Genomic DNA, 11,565 nt, shown 5'->3' with positions numbered 1-11,565 from the left:
GCAATTCCATTACATATTTCTTAGATTAATGTTTAATACCAATACTTCTTCTTCCAACAGATAGAGTGAGGAGGCTTAATTTACTAAGGAAGCCACTAGAAAACAGACTAAGAATCAAACTTTTAGATGAAGTCCAATGAAAACTCCTCATTTTTAGCCCCCTAATTAGTCACTGGCAACTAAAGTTAACATTTTCCTTTTAATTCTTGAAATTTCACTTTCTTCCCCTAAAATGCCACTGGAAAAAAAAAAATAATAAGCTAAGATAGTTGGGAAGTGTTTGCCCAAGGAACCTAAACCAACAGACATTGACAAAGGAATATAGAAAACCTATGAACTGAAAAGTGGAAAAGGCAGAAAGTAAAAGCTGACCTCTACATGGGCCACACACTGCCCCATCTGTGTTGTCACATTTGGCCAACACGTTCTGCGTACGTGTTATGCGGCATCCAGATTTTCAGAAAAAGCCAGAGACTTGCGTACTTCAAGAGGCATAAAAATATGTTTCCAGTTAGTCCTTTTCATTATAAAATGTTAGCTGAAAAGGAAGTTTCCATAACTAAATTTTTGTTGTTGTTTGAGACAGAAACTCACTCTGTCGCCCAGGCTGGAGTGCAATGGCATGATCTTGGCTCACTGTAACCTCTGTTAATTCCTATGGAATTAATAAATGAAAATATATCTTGCCCCTGTGTATAATTTGATCTTGCAGGCCAACTTCAATCATATTCCAGAAGAAATAGACTTTTAAAAGATATTACAATTTCTTAAATGTGTATTTGTAAAGTGAGGATTACTCAGCTGAAAAGTTCTAATTTTGAGAACCACCTATTTTTGAAAACCAGGAATGTAGCAATTAGGGTTATAGTAGAAACTTTAATATGCAAAACTTCCCTTAGGAACCCTGGGGCATAAGAGTCCCTGCAAGAAATAATGATGGAAACTTGAGGGCTGATAGTCCAGCAAAAGAGACTGTAGATCTGTCTTAGGAAGAAAAAGAATAAGGCTAGAGAAAGCAGGAAGGTGAATTTGTTTGTGATTTTGGTTTAGGGTCAGAGGAACAGCTGTGGGAAGCTGAGAGATGATCTGAATGAATATTCATTCCCTACTTATAAAAGTAGATGACTCACGTAGTCCTCATGAAGGCGGTCAGATTGCTCAGTGGGGCAACTAATTATAAAAACTCCTAGACCATTTAAGGTTGGCTCCCAGAGCTATAAGCACTAGGAAAGCAAAACTTGCAGCACTTGGAAGTAGTAATAAATGATGGTAGGAAGAGTCATAAGAGAGAAGTCAAGTGGTGTACCTTTTTTGAAAACATCCATAAGGAACCATAGGAGCCAGCACCCAGCACACACACAAAACACCTGTAGAACCTAGAGGAGCCTTCTGGCAAGATTCCAGAAACTAGCAACAGTAATGAATAAAATCAATAAAACATCAGGTACCTATTCTACATATTTCCTCAGCAAAACATGACAACAAAAATCTTTTACATCTTTCAGGAGGCACTAGAATTGTCAGCATCGATTCCTCAAATTATGCCTGAGTGTTCTCAAATGAAAATGTCAATGTTACTACAACTGTAAGCTTAGAAAACTTCCTATTTTTGATGATAATGTCAGGATTTAGAAGTCAGGAGTATCCTTTACATAGGATCATCATTTACACAATCTCTATGTAAACAAATCTTCCTCAAATCATCTATTTTGAACATGCCATCTCTTTCCTGTTGAAAACCTCACAGATATACTGACCCCATGCCCCAACCTCTTCTTCAGTGGTTTCTCATTGCTCCTAAGATACAAGGCCTAAATCCTTTAACGTGGCTACCAAGTGCCTTCATGGTGTAGCCCTACCTACTTCTCAAGACTGCTTTTTGACAAGCTTGATGTATTTGAATGACAGAACAGTTCATTACAAGTCTTTTGCATTATTTTATTTTATTTTTTGAGATTCATTCTCACTCTATCGTCTAGGCTGGAGATCAGTGGCGTGATCTTGCTAACAGCAACCTCTGCCTCTCGGGTTCATGCAATTCTCCTGCCTCAGCCTCCTGAGTAGCTGGGACTATAGCTGGGACTACAGGCTAAATGCCCAGCTAATTTTTTTGTATTTTTAGTAGAGATGGGGTTTCACCATGTTGCCCAGGCTGGTCTCAAACTCCTGACCTCAAGAGATCCACTTGTCTTGGCCTCCCAAAGTGCTGGGGTTACAGTCATGAGCCACCACACCCGGCCTTTGCATTATTTTAAACTTTACATTTTAAAATAATTTAAAAATAATTTCAGACTTAGAATAAAAGATAACAAAAGAAATACAAAGAGTTCCAATATATCCTTTACTCAGCTTCTCCAAATGTTAACTATTTTAACCACATTATAATTATAAAAACCAGGAAATTAAATTTGATACAATACTGTTATCTAATCTGAAAACCTTATTTATATTGTATTAATTGTGCCACTAGTTGGGTTCTTTTTTTTCCTTTTGAAACAAGATCCCACATTGCATTAATTTGTCATGTCTTCTTAGTTTCCTTTAATTTGGGATGGTTCCTCCATCCTTCTTTAACATTCATGACTTTGACACTTGAAGAGCACTGGAGAGTTATTTAGAATGTACCTTAACTTGAACTTTTCTGAATTTTCTTTGTGACTAAATTCTGATAATGCGTTTTTGGAAAGAATACCACAGACATGATAAGGCACTCTTCTCCACCTCAATGCATCCTATCAGGAGACACATACTGTCAATTTGTCTTGTTACTTGTGATGTTAACTTTCATCACTTGACTAAGGTCGTGTCTACCAGGTTCCTTCACGGTAAAGTTAGTATTTTTCCCTTTGAAAAACAGAATATTTTGCTGAGTATCTTGTAGCAAGATAACCCTAGAAATATATAAATATTCTGTTTTTCATCATATTTTACCCATTAGTTGTATCATCCATTGATGCTTCTTGCTTGGAACTATTATGCCTATGATGTATGTCTCTTTCTACACTTATTAATGGAATTCTTCTGAAAGGAAGAGCTGTCACTTTTCCTCCATTTACTTATTTATTTATTTACATTCATATAGACTCACAGATATTTATTATTATTGATGGGTTATTATTATTCATTACCATTTCATGAAATGATTATTCATTATTACTTTTTTCAACTTGTCCCAGATTTGGCCATTGGAAACCCTCCTGTGTCCTTTCATGTCCTCATAAGTTTTTTTTTTTTTTTTTTGGGGGGGACGGAATCCCACTCTGTCGCCCAGGCTGGAGTGCAGTGGTGCAATCTCGGCTCACTGCAACCTTTGCCTCCCGGGGTTCAAGATTCTCCTGCCTCAGCCTCCCGAGTAGCTGGGATTACAGGCACCCACCACCATGCCCAGCTATTTTTTTATTTTTATTTTTAGTAGAGCCAGGGTTTCGCCATGTTGGCCATCTGTCACCCAGGCTGGAGTGCAACGGTGTGATCTCAGCTCACCTGCAACCTCCACTTCCCAGGTTCAAGCTGTTCTCCTCCTCAGCCTCCCGACTAGCTGGAATTACAGGTGCCTGCCACCATGCCCCGCTAATTTTCGTTTTTTCTTTCTTTTTAGTAGAGACAGGGTTTTGCCATGTTGGCCAGTCTGGTCTCGAACTCCTGACCTCAAGTGATCTGCCCGCCTTGGCCTCCCAAAGTGCTAGGATTACAGGTGCGAGCCATCATGCCCGACCTAATTTTTTGAACACCACATTTTTTCTGGCGCCATAAGATGCTCCGGGTTCAACTTGTATTTTTCCTGAACTAGCCCTGGAAATCGAGGGACTCCAATACCTTTAATTAGAGAATGGTATTTAGAAACCAAGATCTGAGCACTAAGGACCCTTGAAACTACTGAGTTGTCATTGTTTCCAGGTTCAGCAGATAGCTAGGAAATATATGAATGCATACAAATATACATATCTCTATTTCTGTATCTGTGGGTGTGTTGTTTGTGTGTATATAATAATGAATTCATACGGATACCTCTGATTACAATCCAAAATTATTTCCAACGGTCCTCTTTTTTTTTTTTTTTTTTTTTTTTTTGCAGGCGGAGTCTCGCGGTTGCCTGCCCAGGCTTGAGAGTGCAGTGGCCGGATTCAGCTCACATGCAACTTCCGTCACTAATCCCGGGTTCACCGGCATTCTCCTGCCTACAGCCTCCGAGTAGCGGAACTACAGGCGCCCACCCACCTCGCCCAGCTAGTTTTTGTATTTTTAGTAGAGAATGGGGTTTTCAACCATGTTAGCCAAGGATGGTCTGATCCTCCTGACCTCCATGATGCCCGTTCTCGGCCTCGCCAAAGTGCTTGGATTACAGCTTGAGCCCCGCGCCCCAGGCCTCAACCTTCCTCTTTATTTGTAACCCTTTCTCAGACAATGAGAAACCTAGCTCTCATTATTCACATATATTCAGTTATTTCCCCAATTCCAGAATGCTTAGTTTCACAATTGCTAACCCATACCACTGCGAGTTAGTTCTTTTCCTTCTCATCTATCTCAGCATGTCATTCATTGGTAACACAGTTGGGTTCTTATGGTACTCTCTCTCTCTCTCTCTCTCTCTCTCTCTCTCTCTCTCTCTCTCTCTCTCTCTGTGTGTGTGTGTGTGTGTGTGTGTGTGTGTGTGTGTGTGTGTGTGTATCTATCTATATTTTTACAGACAGGTCTTACTCCAGGCCGGTGTGCAGTAGCCCATGCATAGCTCACTGCAGCCTCAAACCTCTGAGCTCAAATGATCCTTCCACCTCAGCTTCTTGAGCTAGTACTATAGGTGCATGCCGCCATACCCGGCTAATTTTTTTGAGACGGAGTCTCACTTTGTTGCCCAGGCTGGAGTACAGTGGTGCAATCTCGGCTCACTGCAACTTCCACCTACTGGATTCAAGCGATTCTCATGCCTCTGCCTCCTGAGTAGCTGGGACTACAGGCGCATATTACCACACCCAGCTAATTTTTGTATTTTTAGTAGAGATGGGGTTTCACCATGTTGGCCAGGCTGGTCTCGAACTCTTGACCTCAAGTCATCCACCTGCCTCAGCCTCCCAAAGTGCTGGGATTACAGGCGCCCAGCCTACCTGGCTAATTTTTTTTTCTTTTTTTTGAGACGGAGCCTCGCTCTGTCGCCCAGTCTGGAGTGCAGTGGCATCCCGGCTCACTGCAAGCTCTGCCTTCTGGGTTGAGGCCATTCTCCTGCCTCAGCCTCCCGAGTAGCTGGGATTACAGGCGCCCATCACCACACCCAGCTAATTTTTTTGTATTTTTAGTAGATATGGGGTTTCACCCTGTTAGCCAGGATGGTCTCGATCTCCTGACCTCGTGATCCGCCTACCTTGGCCTCCCAAAGTGCTGGAATTACAGGCGTGAGCCACCGCACCTGGCCCTACCCGACTAATTTTTAAAAATCATTTGTAGAGACAGGGTCTCACTATGTGGCCAAGCTGATCTTGAACTTCTGACCTCAAGTGATTCTTCTGCCTTCACTTCACAAAGCATTAATATCACAGGGGTGAGCCACTGCATCTGGCCTGTTATTTCATTTTGGGTCCGTCTTTGCCCACATCTTGGCTAATTTAAATTACTTGCTTTGGAAATACATGCCACTGACATAGTACTGAAAGTCAGAACTATACAACAGTTATACTCAGAGACATATCACTCCCCCATATCTCTTCTACTCAGTTTCCATCTGCCCCATTCTTTCCATCCATTCCTGCTTACTCGTTCTAAGTGATCAGTCTCATTATTTTTCTGGTTTTGTGGGTTTTGCAGAAATGAACAGACATGTATATTATTTCCCCTCTTGCTTACATGAAAAGTGGCAAACTATTGGTGGTGCTTTGCACTTTGTCCCAGGCCTCATGTTGTTATGTTGTTATTGGAACTGTTGCTCAGTTCTCCCTCCACTGTCAGGAACATTTAAACTCTCTCACCACTAGCCACCCACCCCTTCACTTAGTTCACTCTACTTTTCCTTCTGACCTCAGCCCAAGCATCACCTCTCGTGGGGATATTTCTCTGACTTCCCTGACTAGCGAAATACCCTTTTAATATTATACTTTATCTCCTTTCTTGTAGCACTTATCACAATTGCAGGCTTAAGTTTATTCACGTGAATATTTGATTCAAATTTGTCTCATATAAGTACCGTGCAGTCTGGGTCCACTGTTCTGCTGTGTTCACGATTGCATTCCCTGACCCAGTTTAGTGCCTGGTACATGATATATGTTTATTGAATAAAAAAATGAATGAATGAAGTGTTGGTAATATATTCCAACAAAGTTCTAATAAAGTCAATAATCTGGATATCTGAGAGGTTACTACTATAGACTTTTTTTTAAAATTTTAAATTTTTTTTATTTTTGGAGACGAAGTCTTGCTCTGTCACCCAGGCTAACCTCTGCCTCCCAGGTTCAAGTTATTCTCCTGCCTCGGCCTCCCGAGTATCTTGGATTACAGGCATGTGCCACCATGCCCAGCTAATTTTTATATTTTTAATAGAGACAGGGTTTCACCATGTTGGCCGGGCTGGTCTTGAACTCCTGAACTTCAGGTGATCCACCTGCCTCGGCCTCCCAAAGTGCTGAGATTATAGGCATGAGCCACCATGCCCAGCCAATTTTTTGTTAATAGGTTCAAAACTTACACTTTCTTCACTTTGGGACTACCACCTTCAGAGAAGGCCAAATAAATAAATTTTCTTGAGGTTTTGAAAAGTATTTAACCTGCCTGTTTTTATTCTCAATTTCCCCTTATCTTTTCCTAAAAATATGGTATGTTTTCATCTTTCTAAAGATTAACCCATGCCATCCCCAATGCTTGGAGAGTCTGCTTTTTGTTCCCCACTAACTGCTCCTCAGTGACCCTCTTAGCCACCTGTGAACAGACGTAGCCAAGTCTGATGGATGTTCCCTAAACCTCTCCCCTTCTGTAGCAAAATAACTGTATTTTAGCTACATTTCTCAACCTTCTTTGCAGCTAGATGTGGCCATGCCTTTTAGTTGTGACCAATGAAGTGTAAATAGAAATAATACGTGTAACTTTCAAGAAGTGTCCTTAAAGCAAAAGTATGCCCTTTGCTGTCCCTTTCCTCCTTCCTGCTGGCTGAAAAGAGGACATGTTGGCTTAAACTGGAGCAGTCATCTCAGACTTTCAGTTGGAGAAACAAGATTGAGAAGCCTGAGATGTGAAGTACTGTGTTAGCCTTAGGTTGTTGACTTCCATACTTGAGAGAAGAGAGAGAGAAACACAGAGAGTCAGAGAGAATCAATGTGTTTGAGCTACCGAAGTTTGGGTTTTCTTTCACTCACAGCCAAATCAAATCATAATTTATTGTAGCTTGCTTTACCATAACATCCAGACCTAGAGCCAAATTACCACTTAGAGAGTAGGGATAAATAACCCAAACAAACCTCACATCTGTTGATTGGAGGATCCCACACAAAGGAAAGCAATGATTTAGGAATCCTTATAAGAATGACCACTTTAGGTCTAGGAGACCATGATGATATAAGGATGAAGACAACTGAGAGGCAACGGCAGGTGTCCATGTCTTTATTCATTCAGCACCCTTCTCTCTTGTCCATTGAGTGAGTAGCTAACCTGCTTCCAGACTCAGCCTAAATATCACCGCCATGAACCCATTCCTCACCAGCTTTCTTACTCAGATAGAACTGATGATTCACATCTTAGAGCCACCCTTTTCCATCCTCCACCTGCCTCTCTCTGTGATCCTATAGTTATTCTATCAAGTGTTTATAACATCTTAGTACCCTTAATTCTCTATTAGGAAGCTCTTTGTGAGTAGGAACTGCATGTCTTATCTCTGTATTTCTAGTGTAATTTCTGGCACATACAGCCACTATTAAATAATAGTTGAAATGAATAAATGCTTATTTTATGAAATCCAGCCAACAAACATATATACTTATAAAATGAGATCATTTTTTACACATGGTGTAGGAACACAATCTCTGAGCCCTTGGTGATTTCTGTCAATTTTTAGATATTCTTCTTCCCTTTAAGCCCCTGTCTCTACTCTTTTTTAACTGACTTATTCAGTCTCTCAAATGGAAAACTAAAAGCACTCGCATTGCCTACAACGTAATAATTGATTCAGGCAATGGTCATCAATGAAAGTTGTCGATCTAAAATAGGCAACAGAGAGACTGACTCTCCAAAATAAAGAATCTACTTGGGAATAGCAAGAAATTGCCATTCAGAATGCAATTCACCATAGGCACATACGAAGAGGCTGGGGCAAGGGGATGCTTTTAAATGAAAAAAAAAAAAAAAAAAAAAAAGGAAACATCCATGTAAGCTGCTTTGAAACAAATCCACTGGCTTGTTGCAAGAGTTGGCACTGGCTTATTACTGGAGACAGCCATTGTTAGGCGAGTATCCTTTGCTAGTGGCTTATCTGGAATAGTGTGAGTTTGAGGAATTTCTTGCAATAATTTCTATTACAGATAGAGATATGTGAGGGCTCCTTCTTCATAGCTTCTCAGCTGCATTTTGAAAGAATATGACTTAAGTGAATCAATTTTGATACTGATAACTTCCACAAAGCTAAAACCATTGATATAAAAGTTGAGAGGAACAGGATGTTTATTGGATGTCAAAGTATCACCTAACAGATTACTTACTGATTTCAAATGAATAAGTGTTCTTTTACAATGGAAAGATTACATTTGGCATCACTCATAGTGGGACTGCCTTACATTATGTCCTCCTGATATGATGCAATATGAAGTATATGATATCTCTGGTGTGTCCTTGCTAAGAAAAAATTTAAATCTAATTATGCTTCTAGGCTTAAGTTTCCAGAAATATATGACAAAGGAAAACATGTTGAAAGAAACTATAAGGGGAAAGCTAGACAAATCCAAAATGTGAGGCATTCTATAAGTTAACAGGCCTAAACTGGGATGTAGGTTAAAAGTGACCAAATGCAATGCAAGATTGGATTCTAGACAGAAAAAACAATGGCAACAACCAAACAACTAGAAAATATGTTTGAGGAAATTGGAAAAATTTGAATATGGTCTGAATATGTACTGGACATGAGATAGCATTATGGAATTATATATTTCCTGGTGTGTGATAATTATGTTTGTGAAAGAAAATGTCCTTGTTCTAAGGAATTGCATGCTGAAAAGTAAAATACCTGCAACTAATGTTCAAAGGGTTAAGAAAATGAAAACAGGCCATGTTGTTAGAACATGATAAGGGGCAAATGGGAATAGTCAGATAAAGAGAGACAGATGAGGTACTTTTCAGAACTTGAAGTTTCTGAGAGTGTATGTGTCCCTGCCTATGTAGAAACAGAGAGGAAGTAAATGTAGCAAAAGACTAACAGTTGATGAGTCTAGACGAGGGTACACAGGCTACTATTCCTTCAACTTTTCTATTAATTTGAAAATTTTCAAAATCCAAAGTTAGCAGAAAACGTTAGTGAAATTATGATTTTGAGCTGGCCAAGAAAAGAAGGCCTACATTGATTATTGTCTCTGTATCATATTGCATTTTAAAAAGAATTCATGATTGGCCGGGCGCGGTCGCTCATGCCTATAATCCCAGTACTTTGAGAGGCTGAGGCGGGCGGATCACCTGAGGTCAGGAGAGCAGCCTGGCCAACATGGTGAAACCCCGTCTCTACCAAAAATACAAAAATTAGCCGGGCATGGTGGTGACGTGCCTGTAATTCCAGCTCATCGGGAGGCTGAAGCTGGAGAATCGCTCGAACCCAGGAGGCAGAGGTTGCAGTTAGTGGAGATTGTGCCATTGCACTTCAGCCTGGGCAAAAGAGTGAAACTCTGTCTCAAACAAACAAACAAAGAATTCATAGTTACTTTTGGCTACTTACTGTAATCCTTTCGATTTATGAAGTGCCAAATCTTGTGCTAAATGCTATGCATGTGCAATCTCACTTAATCCTCACAATAGCCCCATGAGGTAGAAACTATTGTTAGCTACATTTCTCAGAAATGTTGAGTGACATTGACATGTTCAGCATCACACAGCTAGAAAGACAGAGCCAGGATCTGAAGCCAGGCAGTCTGATTCCTGAGCCTGTGCACTTCACCACTTTTATACTTGTATCTAGTGTCCATGCCATCATATAATCATAGCAGTAGCATAGCCATGCTCAGCTGGATTATTTTAATCACATATTTGAATTGTCTGTATGCAAGGCAGTATCTCCAAAAATATTGAAATCAGACAGAACATCAGCAAGCCTAGAGTCTGGGCTCTTGCCTCAGTTCTCTTAAAGATTAATTCCCCTTCTATGATTAAAACAACTATGAGCTACCAATTGCAACTTAATAAAAATGCTTTAAATACCCTGCATAAAATTATATCCTTATTCTCTGTATTATAATTGGATGTTTTACTATTATATTAGTGATAAATTGAAGAAAAGCATCAAGTTAAAACATAATACATCGAAAGTATCTTAGTCAAAATTTTGGACACTATTTGAAATAACCCTTTGATGTGTCCTAGGGACACCTAAGAGAGCTTCTGTGCTACTACTGGCCTTGAATAGATATAACATTGAGAAGCATCAAGTTTTAGAGACTGTTCAGTAACCGAGCACAAGCTCAAGTCATGCTTACTAGGAATATTTTTTAAACCTGTACTGCTGAGGTCCCCACAATTCTATTTAACATATTTACATTATTATAGGATACAGAAAGAGGTCTGAACATCTAAGAAAATGTCAACGTAGAAATAAAGATGGAAGCAAGACCAGATAAAAGTGTTAGTATAGCCAACACATAATTGTTTTGATTAACTTATGTTAATTAACTTACAATGTGACTCTATTAGAAGGGAAATTCTTACTTGACAATTACTAATGAGATGCAAATGACATACAAACTTTTTCTGTGTCAAAAAACCTGACACTGACCGTTTGCATGAAAATTAAGTAAAAAAAATGAATTGTGAGTTCAATAAACCTCTTGTATCTGAGCAAAAAAGTGATGCCGCACATATAAAGAACCATTGTCTAGGAGATAAAAGGCACCAATTGGACCCAAAGAAAAAAATATATTCTCAAGATGATGTGGTGGCAGAGCTAAGAATGGGAGTAGAGAGTTTCAAGGTAAATATGGACACGAGATATTCCCACTTCAACTAGATCTGAATCCTTGTTTTTCACTGAGGAACAGAACCAAATGGATATAGAACTCACTGATATTTCATAAGATCTCCATTCCTTTTTGAATTTAAAACAGGCTTGGTGTTTGTCTCTGTGCTCCTTAGATGACACCTTTTCCTGGGAACAATGAGTTCAAGTGCAGGTCATTGGCGTTCCAGGGAGCCGCTGAGTCCAGATGGTTGTGCCATTCTTATAGCCTGATAAGGATCTCTGCTATCCCTAGTCATTGCCCAACATGTAGACACCCCATAGTGATTCTTTCCCAGAATCTCTCCTTAAGAGTGTTTCTTGAATTTTTCTTGCCTAACTCACATTGATTTTCTATACTTTTCTGCTACAACCTCTATAAGGCCTGTTTCATGATGTACCAATTA

Source organism: Rhinopithecus bieti, unplaced genomic scaffold (assembly GCF_001698545.2).
Source record: "Rhinopithecus bieti isolate Rb0 unplaced genomic scaffold, ASM169854v2 scaffold_18624, whole genome shotgun sequence".
NCBI lineage: Eukaryota > Metazoa > Chordata > Mammalia > Primates > Cercopithecidae > Rhinopithecus > Rhinopithecus bieti.
Note: the sequence above shows the minus strand (reverse complement) of the source record.